Here is a 23,275-nt window from a genome sequence, read left to right as displayed (position 1 = left end):
CTGAAAATGGTACCCATAAAAACATCAACTTGTCCTCCAAAAAACAAGTCCTTACATGACTGTTGGGTGAAACATAGAAAAATTGTAGCTCTCAAAATATGGCGATGCAAAAACTAGTCTTTGCAAAAAAAAAAAGCGTCTTTTAGTGTGTGCCAGCAGCCAAACATAAAATCCTGATATAAATCTGGTATCGCTGTAATCACACTGACCCAAAGAATAAAGTCGTCTAAGCACTTATACCGCACGAGGAAAGGCGTAAAATATAAATAAAACCAGTTCTTCACCTGCTGCTGATTTGTTCATTCTGTCTCCCAAAGATCGCAGTTGTGCATGGCTCACATTTATCCTGCGCTCTGCGCTCAGCGCTTACATTGGGGTTTCCGTGTAAATCTCTGAAATATGTGATTCAGACAGAACCCACGGCGAAAGACTCACTGTAATGAGGCAGATGGAGGCACCATGGACTCCGTCTGGCCTGTGATCCCACCGTGTCTGTCGTTTTATTAGGTATGCATAAAAGTGCCGTCAGCCACAGTTTTATGAACCTCTGAAAAAAAGGACACCGCTAAACAGAGGCCAGGTGGAGTCAAGAGTAACTCTGTTTCCTCATTATAGTGAATGGATCCTTCGGGATAGGGTTATGGTTGTGTTAATGTTAGGGTTGTGTTAGGGTTAGGGTTGTGTTGCCTTACTTAAGCAGTATTTTTTGGATGTCTAACAACCGTGAAGCATGCGGGGCAGGGACTCGAGCATGTCACTCGAGCACCCACGATACATGATGCAAACTCAAGTAGCGAGCACTTGCGTTCAAGACTAGTGACAACATATTCAATATAATGACCTAATGTTATGAAATTCTGTGTCATACCTCTGGGTTCAAAATCTTCACTATACCCCTTGATAAAATGCTTGAGGGATGTAGTTTCCAAAATGAGGTTACTTGTGGGGGGTTTCCACTGTTTAGGCACATTAGGGGCTCTGCAAACGCGACATGGCGATCACTCTCGATTACAGCCAATTTTGCTTTCAAAAAGTCACAAAGTGCTCCTTCCCTTCATAACCCTGCCGTGCGTCTAAACAATGGTTTTTCCCCACATATTGGGTATCGGCATACTCAGGAGAAATTTCACAACAGTTTTTGGGGTCCATTTTTCCCTCTTACCCTTGTAAAAATAAAAAATTTGGGACTAAAAGATCATTTTTGTGGAAAAAGTTAGATTTTTTTTTTTTTACGGCTCTACGTAATAAACTTCTGTGAAGCCCCTCGGGGTTCAGGGTGCTCACCACACATCTAGATAAGTTCCTTGAGGGGTTTAGTTTCCAAAATTGGGTCACTTGTGGGTGATTTCCACTGGTTAGGCATATCAGGGGCTCCCCTAACGCGACATTGCGTCCGCTAATTATTTAAGCAAATTTTAAATTCAAAAAGTCAAATGGCACTTCTTCTTTTCTGGGAAATTATACAACAGATGGTATGGTGAAATTTCTCCTGTTACCCTTATGAAAATGCAAAATTGGGGGCTGAAAAACATTTTTGTCGGAAAAATGGGAAAATTTTATTTTTATGGCTCAATGTTATAAACTTCTATGAAGCATATTTGGGTTCAAGGTGCTCACCACCCATCTAGATAAGTTCCCTGAAGGGTCTAGTTTCAAAAATGGTGTCACTTGTGGGGGGATTCCACTGTTTAGGCACATCAGGGGCTCCCCAAACGCGAAATGAAGTCCGCTAATTATTCAAGCAAATTTTACATTCAAAAAGTCAAATGGCGCTCCTTCCCTTCTAAGCCCTGTCGTGTGCCCAAACAGCGGTTTTCCCCCACATATGGGGTATCAGCGTGCTCAGGAGAAATTGCAAAACATATTTTGAGGTCCATTTTTTCCTGTTACCCTTGGGAAAATAAAAAAAATTGGGCCTAAAGTAACATTTTTGTGAAAAAAGTTAAATGTTTTTTGTTTTCTTCCACATTCCAACCTGAAGGGTTGATAAATTTCTCGAATGTGGTTTTGAGCACCTTGAGGGGTGCAGTTTTTAGAATTGTGTCACTTTTGGGTATTTTCTGTCATAAAGGCTGCTCAAAGTTACTTCAAATGTGATGTGGTCCCCAAAAAAATATTTTTTGTAAATTTTGTTGGAAAACTGAGAAATTGCTGGTCAAATTTTAACCCTTATAACTTCCTAACAAAAAATTTTGGTTCCAAAATTTTGCTAATGTAAAGTAGACATGTAGTAAATGTTATTTATTAACTATTTTGTGTGACATGAATTTTCTAAATTTTCACCAAATTTCCTTTTTTTTCACAAGTAAATGCAAGTCATATCGAATAAATTTAATAAAGTTTGAAAATTTCGAAATTTTTAACATATTCACCAAAATTCTGATTTTTTTCACAAGGTAACGCAAGTCGTATTGAAGAAATTTTATCTCAGAATGAGCGGGATCCGTTATTACCTCATAAAGTGACAGTGGTCAGAATTGTAAAAATTGGCCTGGTCATTAACGTTCAAACCACTTTCGAGGATAAAGGGGTTAATATAGTTATATTAAAATGGTTCATACCCGGATAGAATATGAATGTCACACTGACGTTAAAAACGGACACACGGATGGCACATGGATTGAAATTTGCTTAAAATTGGAAAAGAATCATCCTAGTTTTCTGGATGAAACTCAGAAGATTTTTCATATACTCGTCTGCAGGCACCCTTACTGAAAGTGTGGCTATCAGGAGAAAGTTAACTTAATTCATCCAGGAAGCCCTTGGCTTTCAGTCATAGTGGCATGCCCAGCAGGGCTGTGGAGTCAGTAAGCCAAACCTCCAACTCCGACTCCACGACTCTGACTCCGACTCCCTCATACATGGCTCATGTTTAAGTTTAAGTGATAAATTTACTGTAGTAAAATGGTAACATCAGCCTTTTAATCATTATTATGATACAATAATCAAGCTATTTAGATAGAACATAAAATATATTTATTGAAATACAACTTTAGAACAAAAAAACTTTTGCATATTTACCATTTATTATACACTATGCAATAAGTGGAAAAAAACAGTTTTCAACAAAAATGTACTGAATAACAATTGTGCAGTCTATGAATTTGTTCTGAGAAATAGTATCTCCTCCTTCATAGATGACCCCAAATCTGACCTAATTATTTTAAGGCTAGAGAACAACCTCTCTACACTAACTTTGGTTGGTGGCAAAGCAGTAACCACATGGGCAACATCTCTAACAATTTCAGGGTATAAAGGAATTGCCTTGTGCACTGTCAGTTTTGATGAACAATTGAACTCTTCTACTTCTTTGAGAGCAAGTGAACAATTTTGTAATTCCACAATTGCCCCTTTTCCAGCACGTCTCTTCAAGATGGAATCAAGTTTAGGGGTTTTGGCAGCAATAGACAATTTTCTCACTTTGCTAATCAGAGTTGCAGCATGTCCCTCTTGCAGACTATCTCTTATTGCCAGCTGCAGCGTGTGCACAACACAGCGCATGTGATGAATAGAAGAGAGGTGTGAAGCAGCTTCAACAAGATCATCTAATTGTAAAGAATCATTTTGCTGTTCTTCTGTAGTAATATCTGTTTGCTCCTCTGTTATGGGAACAGGACTGTGGCCTTCCATCTGCAACATACTGAATCTGAAATGTTCCTCTAGCTGCTGTTCACCTTCATTATTCTCATTCATCAGTTGAATTGTACTTACCATGTTTGAAGCATTATAAGTTATAATAGCAAGAACCTGTTCTTTTTTGTTCTTAATCCTACTTTTCTGTTCACTCCAGCAGCTCTGAGATGAGTGCAGACATTCCTTCCCTGTGTGTTTTTTTCCCCTCTTATCTGTAGAGGAGGAGCTTCACTACTTATCATGTACGTAAACTGCAGCACAGATTCATCTCAGCTAAAAGTATAGACTCTTAAATCAGGAATAGGACCGACATTTATAGGACATTTCAGAACTTTCCCAAATTCTTATGAAAAAATATTCCCCACAAACTGCATTGAACTACTGTACCCAATTTATTATATATTTTAGGAGTCGGAGTTGGTCCATTTTATACCGACTCCGACTCCACCAAAATGGACACTGACTCCGACTCCACAACTCCGACTCCACAGCCCTGATGCCCGGAATAGCTGTAGTCATCGCTCACAGAATTGTTTGTAAGCAATGGATGTAGGCATGCCCCACCCAGCACTTAGACTGACATCTTGCTCTACACAGATCTGCTGCAGATCAAAATGTCCGGAATGTGTTTATAGCCTGCTCCCATTGTGTACTGAGCAGTGACTGTATCCACTACGGACATGCCTCTATGACTGAAAGCAAGTAGCTCCTGAGAGGACTAAAGTTAATTTTCTCTTGGTAGCCATGCTCTCAGTAATGCGGCTGTATAGTATTGAAACATGATTAATGATATAATTCAAACATTGGGATTATTGAGAATATAATATCAGTCCAGGAGGAGACGGCCCAATTTATTAAAATATAATATTTAACCCATATACTAATCTCTGTAAAGGTTTTTTTTAATCCTTTACCATAAAATGCAATAAAACACAATCAAAACAGTGAATATACCCCAGATGAATACCAATAAAAATGTCAGCTCGGCATGCAAAAAAACAAGCCCTCATACAGTTCCATTGACAAAAAAAGAGAAAGATATCGGTCTCAGAAAATAGTGACACAAACCTCCCATTTTTTTTGTCACATCTGAAATCTTTTTTGTTTTTTTGTAGGACAAGTTGTGGTTTTGAATGACGCCATTTGTTTCAACATTCAATTCACGGGACTAAGGGAATAAAATTGCTATGAAATTGTAAACAAAACATTTTTTTTCATCAAAGTGTAGAAAAAAATTCAGATATTTATAAAATATATATATTTTTTGTGTCCCCAGTTTCTGAGATCCATAAATTTGCATTTTTCCATGGATTGAGCTGTGTGAGAGCTTGATTTGCATGCGACAAGCTTACAGTTTCATTGATCTTATTTTGGGTTAGATACGATGTTTTGATTGTATCTACCCAAAAACACGCAATTCTGGTGTTTTAATTTTTTTCTCGTTGTTTATTAATTGGGTTAACGGGGAAGAAGCAGGATGATTCCAACTTTTATATAGATTTTTTCATTCTTTTTTTTTTTACTTTAGGTTTTTGGTTCCCTCAGTTGACTTAAATCAGCTATCCAATAATGACTTACACAATATAATACAATACCAAAGTATTGCAGTATACATTGTAAATCCCGGTCTCCTTTGAAGCTCCGTAAATTGCTGTGCTTCAGTCTATAGATGACAGTGATGGGGGCATTCAGTAGGCCCTCGGCTGCAATGGTAACCTATCGCAATTGCATCACTTGTCGCCAATGGAAAATATCGCACAAGAGCAGTGGTATGCATTCCATTTAAACTCATCTGTCAGAAATTGACTGCAGCGTTTAAATGGTTAGCAGCTACAGTAGGAGCTCAGCTTTATAATATAGTCGGTATCTGGAGGGAACTAAGCCCTTGAGCCCTCTGCACAAGTGATAACACCTGCAATCATGTAAAATGTACCTGATTTTGAATTAAGGGATTAAGGTGAGTTTACATTGGCCAACTTGCTGCATCAAATGAATGCTGATCAGCTACATATTTTCTGATTGGTGCACAGTTAATGGCCAATTCACACATGCTATTTACATTTGGCACAGAACAATCAGTAAAAGATCGTTCTGTGTGTATAGGCTGTCATTGAGAACTATGATTATTTTTTAAGTCAGCCACAAGATCACCCAACGAATGAGCATTTAACTCATTTATCAGTTGATCAGCAGCCTATTTAAACTACATACTGTGCAGTGTATATGCATTTAGGCCACATGCACACGTTGAGTATTTGGTCAGTATTTTACATCAGTATTTGTAAGAAATAATCAGGAGTGGGTGATAAATACAGAAGTGGTGATGTATGTCTATGATACTTTTGCTGATTGTTCCACTCCTGGTTTTGGCTTACAAATACAGAGGTAAAAAACTCACCAAATACTCAATGTGTGCACGTGGTGGCTACGTTTCCATGATGAGTATTTGGTGAGTTTTTGATGCTGCAGATTTTCTGCAGAATTTCTGCTCCTATTAGCTAAATTAGGTTAATTTCATTTTTTCACTGCATTTTTGAGTGTGTTCTTTTACATAGGTTTTTATTGTGCTTTTGTCTCTTGTTGGCGTGTCATGATTTAAATTAAGCTGCTTTGTTTTTTGATACTTCCTGATATTTTGGTTTTCACTAAGCTTTGATAGTCATTTGTGGATTACATGTATCTTTAGTGTTTTAACTCTGGATGTGCACTAAAAACACATGCATTTTTAAACTTAGGATTTAATGCAATTCTATGGGGAAAACCTTCACAAAAAACTCAGCATAGACGAAAGAGAAATTGACATGGTGCACATTTAAAAAAAATGCACCACAGGTCAGTTTACTCAGTGTAAAAAAAAATCACAGTAAGTATGAGATTTCTATAAATCCCATTAATTTCACAGGAATTGTAAGATGTTGCACAAAAAAATATGCAGCGCCAAAAACTAACTAAAACGTATTGTGGGAACATAGTCAGAGTTCTGCTTTATGTAGATTTCCAATACATAGTCCTCCAGCACCTTTAGCTGATCCAGAATGGCTCAGCAAAACCAATTAATAAGGGGCATTTACACTGAAAGATAAATGAGCATTGTTCAAAATGTTCTTTACGATTATTTTTCTTGTTGTGTAAACAAGCTGCTGTTCACCAGGTGAAATGATCTTTTGTGCAGCACAAAAGATCATTGTTCTGGGAGGTGCATTATCCTGTGTAAACAGAACTTACACTACCAAGAACCACAGCAGCCTAGGCACAATGAGCATTGTAGTATAGATCGCTCAGTGCACACTGTCTATTTTGGTCTGCCTGTGTAAACAGACACTTAAACAAACACCGATTGGTAAAAAATTACCAATAGCCGGTCTTATTGTGCCATCAATCAGTCCATGTAAACAAACTTTAAACCTTATGTTCTCTACTGGCTATCTATAAGACTGACTATGGATTATGTAGAAAATGCGATCTGCAGTGTCAAGCGACAGTCAATCAGTACATATTTGCCATTCGGTGGTTGTTTAATAGCCAGGTTAGACAGGAAACTTCCATTTTAAATGTGCACTGAATAAACAGTAATTGTTTTGGGCCCATAGTCTCCCATTGTTCTCGGCAGGGCAGGTCATGTTTATCTGTTTACACAGGACGAGGTGCTGTTGAGAACGATGATCTTTTAAGCTTTGCAAAAACATAATTTTACTTAACAAACAAGCATTTTGTTTATTCATTGTCAGCCTATGCACACTGTATGATTCTCAGGAAAAGAATGTTCCCAAGGAACATCCATTCCTGATAATAGTGCAGTGTAAATGCACCTTAACAAACCGTGAGGTCAACTATTTTTCCTGATCAAATTTATTTCTAGTTTTAACCACTTCTCATTTTCCTAATTTAATGCAATTTATCTGAAAATAGTTAAGAAACCTATAGTAAGAAAACAATGGTCGAATTCAAATAGTGTGATTAATTGTTTTGTTGTTTACCTTTGTATTGCATATTGCATTTTCCTCCTTATGGTGTTTCCTAAATCTTCATGTGCACTTGAGATTGTTCTAATATTTTCCATTAAAATACACAAAAAAATCTTAGAAATAAGTGAATCTTCTGAAATACTTAAATGTATTATTTAATCGCTTCGCGCCAGAGCCTTTTTTGCCTTCGTGACCAGGCCAATTTTTTCAATTCTGACCACTGTCACTTTATGAAGTAATTACTCTGGAACGCTTCAACAGATTCCCCTGATTCTGAGACTGTTTTTCGTGATATATTGTACTTCATGATAGTGGTAAAATTTCTTCGATATCACTTGCGTTTATTTGTGAAAAAATTGAAAATTTGGTGAAAATTGTGAAAATTTAGCAATTTTCAAACTTTGAATTTTCATGCCCTTAAATCAGAGAGATATGTCACACAAAACAGTTAATAAATAACATTTCCCACATGTCTACTTTACATCAGCACAATTTTGGAACCAAAATTTTTTTTTGTTAGGAAGCTATAAGGGTTAAAAGTGGACCAGCGATTTCCTTTATGACAGAAAATACCCAAAAGTGACACCATTCTAAAAACTCAAGGTGCTCAAAACTACATTCAAGAAGTTTATTAGCCCTTCAGGTGTTTCACGGGGATTTTTGGAATGTGGAAGAAAACAATGAACATTTAACTTTTTTTCACAAAAATGTTACTTTAGACCCAATTTTTTTATTTTCACAAGGGTAACAGGAAAAAATGGAATACACAATTTGTAGTGCAATTTCTCATGAGCACTTCCCCATATGTGAGGGAAAACCACTGTTTGGGTGCACTGCAGGGTTCGGAAGGGATGGAGAGCCATTAGACTTTTTGAATGTAAAATTAGTTTGAATAATTAGCAGACGCCATGTTGCATTTGGAGAGCTCCTGATGTGCCTAAACAGTGGAAACCCCCCACAAGTGACACCATTTTGGAAACTAGACCCCTTAGGGAACTTATCTAGATGTGTGGTGAGCACCTTGCACCCCCAGGTGCTTCACAGAAGTTTATAATATTGAGCCGTAAAAATAAAATTTTCACATTTTTCCCCACAAAAAATGTTTTTCATCCCCTAATTTTGCATTATCATAAGGAGAACAGGAGAAATTGCACCATGAAATTTGTTGTACAATTTCTCCTGAGTACGCCGATATCCCATATGTGGGGGAAAACCACTGCTTTGGTGTACGGCTGGGTTCGGAAGAGAAAGGAGCGCTATGTTGGCTGGGATAGGTTGCAGACACCATGTCACATTTGAAGAATCGCTGACATGCTGAAACAGCAGAAACCCCCACACGTGACCCCATTTTGTAAACTACACCTCTCAAGGAATTCATCTAGGGAAGCAGTGAGTATTTTTTAATTTTTAAATTTATACCATTGGGCAGTGAAGAAAACATAATTATATTTTAACCACAAAAAAATGTTTTACCCTCAGATTTTACATTTTCACACAGGGCAATGGGTAAAAATGGTGCCGAAATGTGTCACACAATTTCTTCTAAAAGTGGCAATACCCCATATGTGGCTGTATCGTACCGCTTAGCCATATGGCGAGATCTGGGAGGGACGGAGCGCTAGTTGACAATTGGAGAACAAATTATTGTAGAATATGCATTTGGAGCACAAAATTTTCTGAATTTCTTTTGGGGGGCAAGGGCCACTTCGCTTTCCAGAGCCTTTCTGCTACCAGTAACTTGGAAGTCCCTTATATTTTTAACAGATGACGGACCTGTGTGGGGACTAACTTTTTTTGAGGACTGAGTTGAAGCTTTTATTGGGAACATTTTACGTAACATTTATCCGGCGCTCGAGGCTGAGCACTTACATCGGGGTTTTCATCTAAATTTCCAAGTGATGTAATTCAGATGAAACCCCTGCGGGATTCATTCACTGTAATGAGGCAGCAGAGTTACTCTGGACTCTGTCTGGCCTCTGTTTAGCGGTGTCCTTTTTTTCAGAAGTGCACAAAACTGTGGCCAACCGCACTTTTATGCACTCCTAAAAAAAACTGACACCGTGGGATCACAGGCCAGATGGCATCCACAGTGGCCTATATCTGCCTCATTACAGGGAATCTTCCATCATGGGTTCCGTCTGAATCACGTATTTCAGAGATTTACACGGAAACTCTGGTGTACGTGCTCAGCGCAGAGCGCAGGATAAATGTGAGCAGAGCCTTACTGCGATCTTTGGGAGACATAATAAACAAATCAGTAGCAGGTGAAGAATTGGTTTTATTTATTTTTTTACGCCGTTCCTCGTGCTGTATAAGTGATGAGATTACTTTATTCTTTGGGTCGGTGCGATTACAGAGATACCAGATTTATATCGGGTTTTCATGACTGACAGCTGTCACACACTAAAATAAGTTTTTTTTTGCAAAATCTAGTTTTTGCATCGCCATATTTTGAGAGCTATAATTTTTCCATATTTCGTCTGACAGAGTCATGGGATGGCTTGTTTTTTGCGGGATGAATTGACATTTTTATTGGTACCATTTTTGGGCACGTGACATTTTTTGATCGCTTTCTATTCCGTTTTTTGGGAGGTAAAATTAACAAAAAACAACAATTCAGGAATTGTTTTTTGAGTTTTTTTTTATGCCGTTCTGCGTGTGGTAAAAGTGATAAGGCAGCATTATTCTTCGGGTCAGTACATTTACAGCGATACTACACTTACTGCATTTTTTTATGTTTTGGTGCTTTTACACAATAAAACAATTTTATAGAAAAAATATTTTTTTTGCATCGCTTTATTCTGAGAGCTATAACTTTTTTATTTTTCGGCTTATGGAGATGTATGGCCGCTTTTTTTTTGCGGAAGAAGATGACATTTTCAGCGGTACCATTTTTATTTCCATTTTGCTTTTTGATCGCATTTTTTTCCATTTTTTGTTTGGCGATATGATGAAAAAGCATAGTTTTTTGCTCTGTTTTTTATTTATTTTTATCACGGTGTGCACAGAAGGAGTTAATTAGTGTGACAGTTTTATAGATCGGGTTGTTTCGGATGCGGCGATACCTAATATGTGTACTTTTTTTGTTTTTGCATAAATATACGGATTTATTGGTTTAATATTTTATTTATTTATTTTTATTTATTTTGTGATTTTTTTTAACAGTTTGAAAACATTTTTTAGACTTTTTTTTTACATTTTTACTTAGTCCTGTATGGGACATTCATTTTTATTTTTCTAATCACTGTTCTCATGCAATGCAATAGACATGTATTGCATTGCGTGACCTCCGGCTGCCATGACAACGGCAGGTCCTGGAAGACATCAGGGGGCCATTTGAGAGGTAAGTGGACGACCCCCTCTCCTCTCACTATCTTTAAAATGCCGCGATCAGTATAGATCGCGGCATATAGAAGATAGAAAAGGGTTAACATCAATGGGATCTGATCCAATCAGGTCCCGATGATGTCCCCTGTCAGAGCTGTCGCTCTGCACCGCACCCGCAGCGCTTGCAGGTCCTGAGGGCTGCGGGACCACCAAGCGTTCATAAACGTTGGCGCTGCACAGAGCCCAGGCAGCGGTGGGCGGTCTGGAAGCGGTTAATAGCCATTACAAAATGTAGGGCAAAAGTTCCCAAGAAACATAACTTGTGCTAATTTGTATTAGCTTCACAAATAAAACAGTTTTTCAAGTATTATTTTTTAAATAGTTTCATTCCTGAGTATTTTAAAGAGCTATAATAAAGTACAGCCCCTTTCTCCAATGAGATCAGCTCATCATTTGGTGAATAGAGATACACTAGGCTGCTGATATGGGACCCCTGCTTAGCCATTTAGCTTCACTTACCTTTTACTTTATATAGTAATTAGATCTTGCTAACTGAAATATGGCAGAGCTGTTGAACAGGGCGATTTTGATAGCCAATAGTAGGTTTTCTTGAGCTGCCAATTGGGGTGCTTGGTGCCCCCATACCCTGTATTTAAATCCATCAATCCACTGAAGATTGCAACAAATTTCCTAAAAGTCACAATTCCACATGTGGATTGGCAAAAAAATAAATATCAATTGCCTGGTACAATTCCACAAGTGGATTGGCAAAAAAATAAATATCAATTGCCTGGTGCATTTTCCCATATTTCTGATGACTCAGGGAGTGTGCTATTGGCATCAGGCGCAAGTGCACAATTTCTTGATTCCCTGCAGCAATCAAATCACATAGTCTAGCCCAGATAATAAGGTGGGTTAATAAGAAAGATAGGTTCTGGTCAAAGTACACCATTTTAGGCCTATAAGTAAGGATATGCGCTCAGAACATACAGCACTGGGATAGAAAAAATGGCCTAATGCCGACTATCGTGTATTACTTCACTGCTGATGTACTAAATTGAAAATGGGAATTATAGTCTGTCTTTGAATACTAATCCAAAAATTTAAGTGACAAATAGGGAACTGATGTGATTGATCTTTGAAATACTGCAGTAAAAGCACATTACCAGGGTCATTATTAAACCCCTCATTGCTAACTTTGCAACTAAAACCAAATTGTGTGTCACTAAAAGTGTAATACCTGTATTTTGAAACATGCAAGCCAAATTTTATTTGTTTAAAAGAGAAATATCCTTAATCCTGATACGTAAACTTAGCTATTTACCTACCAAAGTTTGCACATTTGTTAAAATAGTGTTTTATCGGTCGACCATGACAGCACCATGAGAGAGGGGATCCTCCCTCCAAGGACAGGAAATCTACAGGCTTAAAAGAGGCGGAACCTCTCTCCCGCCTCAATTTGGTTCCCGTCCTTGATGGGGGAACCTGTGACAGGCTTACATGTTGGAGATGGTGTCTGCAGCTGTCCTGGCTTGTGGAGGATTCAGTCTCTCACGGTGCACCCCAGGGAGCTGACACCATAGAGGAAATGCTGGCTGTTGAGCAGTGCCCCTGCCTGGGATTGGCAGCTCCAGCATCGTTTGGCTGAAAAAGCAGGCTGTCAAAGCAGCACCCCTGCCTGGGGTTTGCAGCTCCAGCGCTGCAGTGTGCGGCGGCTTCCGGGTTCCTCTGAAGTGTGGCCGCGAGCCTCTGAGCTCTGTAAGAAGCTGAGGGCGCGGCATGATGAACGCTGATTCAGAATCAACTATCAGCAGGTGGTGCACCCAGCGGGCAGTTGCACCTGCTTTCAGGTGAGATGCTTACCCGGAAGTGGGTTTTGGAAAAAAAAAAACACAGTAAGAGAGCAGGTGCAGGTATTTAAGAAATCACGCACCATGACTCTGTGCTTCCCAGCAACTTCTGCCCCTATTGTGAAATGGAGTCAGAAAGTGAGCAGCAGCAGCACTACAGCAGCCACCGCCGTCACCATCTCAGCGGTTGCTTGGGAAGCACCAGGAGAAACGACGCCTTCGGGTTAATGGAGATGCCAGGAACTCAATAAGGTGAGGATCTGCAAGCAGGTGCAGTCATCATAGCTCCTCCAGGATGGACGAATCTGCAGCCTCCATGGAAGCTCCCCCAGCTGAGAAAGGTCCTTCCTCCAAACCGGTACCAGTCTTTTGAGTCGTTTGAGTAAGTGATCTTTGTGAAAGTTCACTTGGTAATAGTGTGTTTCTTCTTCTTGTCTGTTTCTACTAGGGGAAGAAGTGTATCACCAAAGCACAAGGAGTGTGCATTGTGTAAGGCCCTATTAGCGGATTCATACCCAAAAAGCCTGTGCCAGTCCTGTATCAATCAAACTTCGGGCAGATGAGACCCCTAGTTTCACTACAGGGTTAAAATCCTTGGTCAAGTCAGAGATCAGCAAGGTCCTCTCTAAAAAAGTAAACAGAAAGGTGGATACGGATTATGAGGTCTCCCCAGTTTCTGATGTCTTCCTCCCATCAGGCTATGAGGGGGACTCGGGTGGTTCATCTTCTTCCTCATCCTCAGACAGCGGTACAGGACAGCATTGTTTTCCGCTAAATGAAATTGACGATCTGGTTAAACTATGGGTATTGTGGACACCAGACCTGAAAAATCGGTCCAAGATGTTATGTTCAGGGGCCTGGGTCAAAGGAAAAGAAGGTGTTTTACAGTTAACTCCAGGGACTGATACGTAAGGAGTGCGAAAGACCAGAGAGAAGGGGCGCTCTTCACCTTCCTTTAAGAGAAAATAGCCCTTTGAAGGCTCAGCTTCATTTTCTTGGGAGTAAGCCCAGAGGCTAGATGTAGCCATAACGAAGGAATCTAGAAAATCATCTCTTCACCTTTAATGATATGGGAGCTCTTAAGGACCCTTTGGACAGAAAAGCTGATACCTTTCTTAAAGGGACCTGGGAAACAGCAGCCGGAGCCTTAAAGCCAGTGGTTGCAGCAACTTGTATGGCCAGGTCCTTGATGATATGGCTGGAACAGCTTAAGTCCCATCTAAATGATACTACATCCAGGAAGGAGATTTTGTCCAACATCCTGCTCATGCAGGGGGCTGCAGCTTTCCTAGCAGATGCCTCTGCGGATTCTGTTAGGTTGGTAGCAAGGTCGGCCGCAATGTCCAATGCTGCCCGCAGAGCCATATTTCTTAAGTGTTGGCCGGGAGATATCCAGGCCAGAAAGAGACTGTGCTCTATCCCGTGTGAGGGGGAACACCTCTTTGGTCCGGCTGTGGATGAGATCTTGGACATGGCAAGCGATACGAAAAAAGGATTTTCTAACCTCTCCATGCCTGTGTACAAACGTTCATTCTGCAAAAGAAGATTTGAATGTAAAAGACCACAGAAAGATCAGGATAAGTTTGAGGATCGCAGGTCGAAAGGTAGAGGGCTCCTGTTCGGTTCTTCTTCTCAGGGGCCCCGGAAGACGAGTCAATGACTCGTAGTTCAGATGGGGGGGGGGGGCTGTTGGGCTTCTTACCTGCCTGGACAAATATTTCAGCCAGTGACTGGATCCTTGATCTGATAGGTTCGAGTCTGAGGTTCGAGGTGCAGGCGATGCCTCATGACAGATTCATCTTGACCCCGGTCTGTTTCTCTGTCAAAAAAACTGGCCCTACAAAGGGATGTGCTTAGTTTAGTCCAGAAGGCTGTTCTGGTGAAGGTCCCAGCATCTGAAAGGGGGTTGGGGTTCTTCTCTCCCCTCTTCCTGGTTTTTAAGCCTGACGGTTTCTTCAGATGTATCATTAACCTGAAAGCTCTTAATAGTTTCTTAATTATTCCCACCTTTAAAATGGAGTCTGATAGTTCAGCAATAAAATTACTATTTTCTGTCTGTTACATGGTAGTATTGGATTGAAAGACGCTTATTATCATGTGCCTATACATGACAAATAACAGAAATACCTAAGGGTGGCCATAGTCTTGGATGGGGGATTAAACATTTCCATTTGGTTTATCCATAGCCCCTCGAGTGTTTACTAAGGTTATGGCGGAGGTCATGGCTCATATCCGGTAACATGATATTTTAATCATCCCTTATCTGGATGATTTCTTAGTGGTAGGGAATTCTACCTACCAATGTAGTATACACCTAAAAAATTAATGACCAACTTAAAAAATCTTGGCTGGGTACTGAATTTAAAAAAAAAAATCCAGATTAGTCCCCTCAAAAGGTCAGCAGTTTTTGGGGATTATGCTTGATTCGGAAACTCAAGAATGTTACCTCCTTTAAAATAAAATTCAAAAGATTAGGAGCCAGGTGGAAAAAGCCATAGCAAATCCGGTTCATGTCCCTTAGGGGGGCAATGTCTCTGTTGGGTACCCTGACATCGTGCTTTCCTGGTGTTCTGTGGGCACAATACCACTCCAGGGTTCTACAGTGGGATGTGTTACATAATGATGCTTCTCTTAAAGGACACTTAGAAGGGAAGATGTCCTTATCACTCCGGTCAGTAAAATCTTTACAGTGTTGGCAGGATGAGACAAACCTATCTCGGAGGTTCCCTGGGTACTTAGGATCACTAGAATAATTACCACAGACACGAGTCCCAGAGAGTGGGGAGCCCATCTGGGGGATATGGTAGCTGAGGGGACCTGCTCAGAGAGTGAAAAGGGTCTCTCCTCCAATGCAAAAGAACTGCTGGTAGTAGATAAGGTGGTGAATAATTTCTTAGTTTTCCTTCAGGGCCAGAATGTAAAGATCCTCTTGGATAATCGAGTTGCGGTAGCCTATGTGAACCACCAGGGGGGTACACGGTCAAGATCGCTGCTGAGAGTGACAGATCATCTCTTCCAGGTTGCAGAAAGTCATCTCCTTTCCTTGACGACCCTCCATATAAGGGGAAAAGAAAACACTAGAGCATATTACCTAAGCCGTTATCCTCAGATGCAAGGGGAGTGGGAACTAAATCAAGAAGTTTTAACTCAAATAGTCTGAAGATGGGGCTCTCCGGTTGTAGACCTGTTTGCCACAAAACTAAATCAGAAGACAAGGTTTTTCTGCTCCCTAGATCCCAGAGAAAATCCCCTAGCTGTGGACGCTCTCCTGGTGCCCTGGGATTTCAGCCCGGCATATCCCATTTCCCCCGTGGGCACTACTTCCCAAGGTCATAAGGAAGATTAGGGAAGACAAGGCAAAGCGGGTTCTGCCGATCGCTCCCTTCTGGCTCAGGAGACCTTGGTTCTCATGCTTGAGGAGCATGTCCATCTCCGATCCTTGGGTCCTACCTGAGATTCTGGATCTCCTCTTCCAGGGTTCGATATGCCATCCTCAAGCACCTGGCCTCCACTTGAGGGCATGGAACTTGAAAGGACATTGCTAAAACATAAAGGTTTTTCCAAAAATCTGGTAGCCACCCTGATGCATAGCAGAAAACCGGTTACAATCCAGATTTATGCCAGAAGGGAAAATCCTGGAGTTTCTACAGAAGAGTCTTGAGCTAGGGTTGTCCAGCAGCACCCTAAAAGTTCAGGTAACTGACCTGGGCACCCTGCATAGCTGTGATCTAGCAGGTAACTAATGGTTTTCTTGGTTTTTCAAGGCAGCTTTTAGGTCCAGACCCATTGTTAAAACAGTTTGGTCCCTTGGGATCTAAATTTAGTTCTATAGGCCTTGACTAGCTCGCCGTTTGAGCAAATAGTCAGCGACTCTAAAAACCCTCTCCATTAAAACAGCTTTACTAATAGCTTTAACCTCAGCCAGGAGGATTAGTGACATTCAGGCCCTGTCTATGGCCTCGCCATTTAGACAAATCCTGGACGACAAGAGTGATTTTTAGGCCAGATCATGCCTATCTCCCTAAAGTAGCCGCTCACTTCCACCGGTTTCAGGAAGTCATCCTACCCTCCTTTTGCCCCAACCCAAGTAATCAAAGGAGATGGAATTACATACGTTTGATGTGAGGAGATGTTTGGTTAAGTACAAGTGATGAGCGAGCATGCTCTCTACTGCTCGGTGCTCGCCCGAGCATCTCACTGCTCGAGATGTTCGGCTCTTGTTCCGGGGTTGCTTGGCAGGAGCTCGGGTCCCCTCCCTGCATGTTTGGCACTATTTAGAGCGCCAATCAACATGCAGGGATTGCCTGTCACTCACTGTAATGCCGTAGCCATGTTGGTTGTGGCATTACAGTGATTGGCTGGTCGCACAGCGTCATCAGGTCTATATCAGACCTGGCGCCGCTATGCTCATCACAGTCACTCCAGAATCAGACAGTGTAGGGAGAGGTGCTGCTGCATCAGGGAGAGATTTGCTTGTGTATTAGGTAGTGTAGGGAGAAAAACCGTACATTACACATATCCATCTTAGCAAACAGTCCTTTTGAGGACTAACTAATCCATCTGCAGAGATATCAGGCAGGCAGTGTATATAGGCAGGCAGGGTACATAGCAGACTGCAGTGCACATAGCACAAGAGGCTCCATTCCAATTCTGCCTTCTGCTGCTGTTAGATATTTCTATACAAAGGCCCAGGTCTCAGGGGCCAGGAATACTTTTTTTTGGATCTTAATCCTCATTATTTGCTTAAAAAGCAATCCAGAGAACACCGTTTTTCTGCGCCATTTGCTTGTTGGCACTGCAGAATACAGCCAGGTCCTTTCCATATTACAGCGCTAGAAATCCAGCTATTTAAAACCATGTTTTCTCCGTCAAACGGATCACATATACGTTGTCAGAAAATACTGCCATTTCTGGCCTTCATTAAAAATTTCCTTTAGTGTGTCAGTGAAGCAATTCACAGCAGTTTGCTGTTCAAACTACTTACCTACAGGGCAGGTATTTAAAATTCTGTTTTCTCCGTCACACGGATTACATATACGTTGTCAGAAAATACTGCCATTTCTGGCCTCCATTAAAAATTTCCTTTAGTGTGTCAGTGAAGCAATTCACAGCAGTTTGCTATTCAAACTAATTACCTACAGGTCAGGTATTTAAAACTCTGTTTTCTCCGTCACACGGATCGCATATAAGTTCGCTCCAAACTCAGTCATTTGTAGTGAGCGTGGAAGATACTGTCCTCCATTTAAAATGGGCAAGGCACGTGGCAAGGGACGGGGAACTGGACGGGATGGTGATGGTGCATGCAGAGGCCAAGGACAAGGCCGTGGGCAAGCTGAAATTGTGCCACAACAAACACCCATATCTTCTCAACTGACCTTCCTGTCCCAAATCCTAGGGGACCGCAGCACACCACTATTGAACTCAGAGCAGTGTCAAAAGGTTGTTGGTTGGATAGCGGATAATGCTTCCAGTCACTTAGCCACCACCACCACCACCACCCTGTCTTCCACACGGTCAAGTCTCAGTAGCCGTGAGTCTGAAACGCATATTCCTCACCCTGATACTCCTTCCTCCCACCATGCCGAGTGCCCGGAGACAACTGATCCCACACTTGGACTCTCCGAAGAGCTGTTCACTTTTCCATTTATAGATTTGGGCCTCTCACCCGGTCCACTTGAAGTGGGGCAAGAGGAGACCGCGTGTAGCAATGCCCAAATATTTGAGCAGCCACGGTCACACGAAGGCGATGGTGGGAAAGTGTCACAAGAGGTGGACGATGATGAAACACAATTGCCAGAAAGTCAGCAGGAGGACCAGGGTGCGGAAGTGGAAGACGAGGTGGTGGATGATCTAGTAACTGACCCAACCTGGCAGGAGGACATGCAGAGCGAGGACAGCAGCACACAGGAGGAGGGAGGCAGAGCACCCAAACAGGCAGGAATAAGCAGTGTGGTGGCCGCAGACAGATGGCAGGCAACCGTTCCCTGTAACACCAACACGAAGGAAGTTGCCAGTACAACTGTTAGGTCTTCCCGAGTCCGGTTGTTTTTTAAAGACTCTGCTGATAACCCCAAAAAGGCCATTTGCACCACCTGCCAGGCCAACATCAGCAGGGGTGGCGAAACGACCAGCCTGACCACCACCAGAATGATCAGGCACATGGAAGCAAAGCACCCGACTTTGTGGGCCGAACCTCAGGGTCCAGGAACAGTGTCTGCGGGTGGCACCATTGCTTCTTCCGCTGTTGTGCATGCAAGCCAATCCCCTGTCCATGGTGCATGCGAAGATGCCTCCTGCCTTGCACCTATCGTTGCGCACTCTCAAGTAGCAGCATCAGGAAGCACGTCCATGTCCTTGTCTCAGCACAGCGTTCATTTGTCCATACCCCAGTCCTTGGAACGCAAGCGCAAATATGCAGCCAACGCCCCACAGGCTACACTACTAAATTCTCCCATTTCTCGACTGCTTGCTCTTGAAATGTTGCCTTTTAGGTTCATGGAGACGGAAGCATTACGCAATCTGATTGCGGTGGCCATCCCTCGGTACTCGGTCCCCAGCCGCCACTATTTCTCCCGGTGTGCCGTCCCCGCATTACACAAGCACGTGTCCCAAAACATTAGCTGTGCCCTCAACAACGCAGTTACCGGGAAAGTCCACCTAACCACGGACACGTGGACAAGTGCTTGTGGGCAGGGACGGTACATCTCGCTGATGGCACACCAGGTTAACATAGTGGAAGCCGGGACCCAGTCGGACCTTGGGACGGAACACGTCCTCCCGACGCCAAGGATTGCGGGCCCTCGGTCAATCAGGGTTGCCACCGCGGTCTACAGCTCCTGCACCTCATCCTCCTCAGCCTCCTCCTCCTCTTCAGCCTCCATCTCCGAAATGACCACATCAGTGACAAGCTGGAAGCACTGCAGCACTGCCTCGGCCAAGTGGCAACAGGCTGTGTTGAAGCTAATATGCTTAGGTGACAAACCGCACAATGCTGAAGAGTTGTGGACTGCTCTGAAAGAGCAGGCAGATCTGTGGCTCACACCGCTGAACCTACAGCCAGGCATGGTTGTGTGTGACAATGGCCGGAACCAAGTGGCAGCTCTGAGACGAGGCGAGCTCACACACGTACCATGCCTGGCCCATTTGCTTAACCTCATGGTTCAACGGGTTCTCAAATCCTACCCGGAGCTGCCGGATCTGCTTGTTAAAGTACACCACCTGTGTGCCCATTTTAGAAAGTCAGCTACAGCTTCCGCCGCCCTTGCTGTGTTTCAGCAGCATTTGCAGCTTCCGGCTCACAGACTGGTGTGTGATGTCCCCACGTGTTGGAACTCTACACTGCAGATGTTGGGAAGGATTTGTGAGCAGAAGAGGACAGTTGTCGGTATTCAGTTCAGACTCCACACATAAGATCTCAGGAGTGGACATGGATGTCAGACATATGTACCATCCTCCAAAACTTTGAGGACTCCACCAAGATGGTGAGCGGCGATGACTCCATAATTAGCGTCACCATCCCGCTTCTCTGTCTTCTGAAACGCTCTCTGCTCACAATCAAAGAGGATGCATTGCAGGCGGAGCACGATGAGATGGAGCAAGGAACATTACAGGGTGATTGCACACAGCCAAGCCTCATCTCATTCCAACGTGGACTGGGTGACAATGAGGAAGAGGAGGAGGAGGAAGGGCAGGAGTTAGTTTCATGCACTATAGATGGTACTACTTGCACAGCTGTCATACCGTCTGTTCAGCGTGGATGGCCAGAGGACAGAGAGGAAGAGGAGAGCATGGTCAGTCATCCTCTTGGTGAGGACACTGAAGTCTTGCCTGTTAGTAGTCTGGCACGCATGGCTGAGTTTAGGTTACGCTGCCTTTCCCATGACTCTCGCATTCTCAAAATTTTGGGTGACAGTCATTACTGGTTGGTGACACTTCTAGACCCACCCTACAAGGAGAATTTTATATCTCTTATTCCTGAGGCGGACAGGTCTACAAAAATGGGGCTGTACCAGAAGGCCCTTGTTGCGGAACTATTAAAAAAATTCCCATCTGAAAACTCTGGCGGCAGAGGGCACACTTCGTTGGACAACCAAGGAGTACAGGCGAGAGAGACAAAACTTCAATCCAGCAGAGGCAGGGGAACACTGACAAAGTTCTGGGATAGTTTTCTCAGCCCCTCCCATCGCACAAGCTCTGAGGTGCGGGGTACTCTCACAAGGAGTGCAAAGTTTGGGAAGATTCTGAGGGAGTTCCTTGCCGACCGTACCAACGTTCTCAGTGATTCCACTGTGCCTTATAGTTATTGGGTATCCAAGCTGGATACGTGGAATGAACTGGCTCTCTATGCCTTGGAGGTCCTGGCCTGCCCTGCCGCTAGCGTTTTATCAGAGCGGGTTTTTAGTGCCGCTGGTGGAATTATAACTGATAAGCGCATCCGCTTGTCAACTGAAAATGCTGACAGGCTGACTTTTATAAAAATAAACAAGGGCTGGATTGGGCCAGACTTCTCAACACCACGGAATGATAGCAGCGTAACATAAACTCCAATCCAGTGTCTTTTCTTGGGAGGTGTATTCCCATGCACCTTTTCACACCCACCACCATATCACCAGGGTGACCGTGGTCCGTGATGCAACACCCACATAATTTTTTAAAGGGTGTTTATGATGCCTGTAAAAATTTTTTTTTATACAGTATGTTCATGTATACCCCCAGGGGTAAATGTTTGTCAGCCCATACACTTAGTGTATGGGCATTACAAGTATAGGAGGCCCGCTCCTTTCTAATGGGAACATTTTTTTATGAGGCCCTCCTCCATGTCTCTTCCAAGGGGCATTGAAGTGCCTCCAAATTTTTGGCAGCCCTTGCATTCACTGCATAGGCCAGCACTATGGGAGACTCTCTCCTTTCTAATGGGAATTTGTTGTTATTGTGGCCCTGCTCTATGTCTCTTTAAATTGTTAGTGGGCTTTTTCCTAAATTTGGTCAGCCGTTGGACTCACTGCATACCCTATAACTGTATAGCAGACCCTCTCCTTTCTAATGGGAATTTGTCATTACTGTGGCCCTGCTCTATGTGTCTTTAATTTCTTAGTGGGGTTTTTCCTAAATTTGGTCAGCCGTTGGACTCACTGCATACCCTATAACTGTAGAGCAGACCCTCTCCTTTCTAATGGGAACATGTCGTACCTTGTTACTGTGACCCTGCTCTATGTGTCTTTAAATTCTTAGTACGGTTTTTCCTAAAATTGGTCAGCCGTTGGACTCACTGCATACCCTACAACTGTGTAGTAGACTCTCTCCTTTCTAATGGGAACATGTCGTACCTCGTTACTGTGGCCCTGCTCTATGTGTCTTTAATTTCTTACTGGGGTTTTTCTCAAATTTGGTTAGCCGTTGGACTCACTGCATACCCTATAACTGTATAGCAGACCTTCTCCTTTCTAATGGTAACATGTCGTACCTTGTTACTGTGACCCTGCTCTATGTGTCTTTAAATTCTTAGTGGGGTTTTTCCTAAAATTGGTCAACCGTTGGACTCACTGCATACCCTATTACTGTATAGCAGACTCTCTCCTTTCTAAATGGAATTTGTTGTTACTGTGGCCCTGCTCTAGGTGTCTTTAAATTCTTAGTGGGGTTTTTCCTAAAATTGGTCAGCTGTTGGACTCACTGCATACCCTATAACTGTATAGCAGACCCTCTCCTTTCTAAATGGAATTTGTCGCTACTGTGGCCCTGCTCTATGTGTCTTTAATTTCTTAGTGGGGTGTTTTCTAAATTTGGTCAGGCGTTGGACTCACTGCATACCCTATAACTGTATAGCAGACTCTCTCCTTTCTAAATGGAATTTGTCATTACTGTGGCCCTGCTCTATGTGTCTTTAATTTCTTACTGGGGTTTTTCCTAAAATTGGACAGCCGTTGGACTCACTGCATACCCTATAACTGTATAGCAGACTCTTTCCTTTGTAATGGGAACATATCGTACCTCGTTACTGTGGCCCTGCTCTATGTGTCTTTAATTTCTTAGTGGCGTTTTTCCTAAATTTGGTCAGCCGTTGGACTCACTGCATAACCTATAACTGTATAGCAGACTCTCTCCATTCTAAATGGAATTTGTCATTACTGTGGCCCTGCTCTATGTGTCTTTAAATTCTTAGTGGGTTTTTTCCCAAATTTTGGCAGCTCTTGCAGTCACAGCATGGGCATTACCACTATAGGAGACCTGGTCCTTTATAATGGGAACATTTTTCTTACTGAGACCCTCCTCTATGTCTCTTCAGTCCTTGTAGTCACTGCATACGCAATAACAGTATAGGAGACCCACTTGTTAATAATGGGAACAACAAAGCATAGCCGTCTGATGGCTCTCTAACAATAGCGAGTGCCGACTGCTGGCCTTTTAAGAATAGTAAGGGCCGTCTGATGACCCTATAAAAATAGGCTTTATGACTTTCAGAGTCCCTCCATCATAAATAAAACAGGATGTGTCTGATGA

The sequence above is a fragment of the Phyllobates terribilis genome, unplaced genomic scaffold, assembly GCF_046119375.1.
Source record: "Phyllobates terribilis strain yellow unplaced genomic scaffold, ASM4611937v1 Scaffold_11__3_contigs__length_659146591, whole genome shotgun sequence".
NCBI classification, from domain to species: Eukaryota; Metazoa; Chordata; class Amphibia; order Anura; family Dendrobatidae; genus Phyllobates; species Phyllobates terribilis.
The sequence above is the reverse complement of the archived record's forward strand: the minus strand, read 5'-3'. Positions refer to the sequence as shown.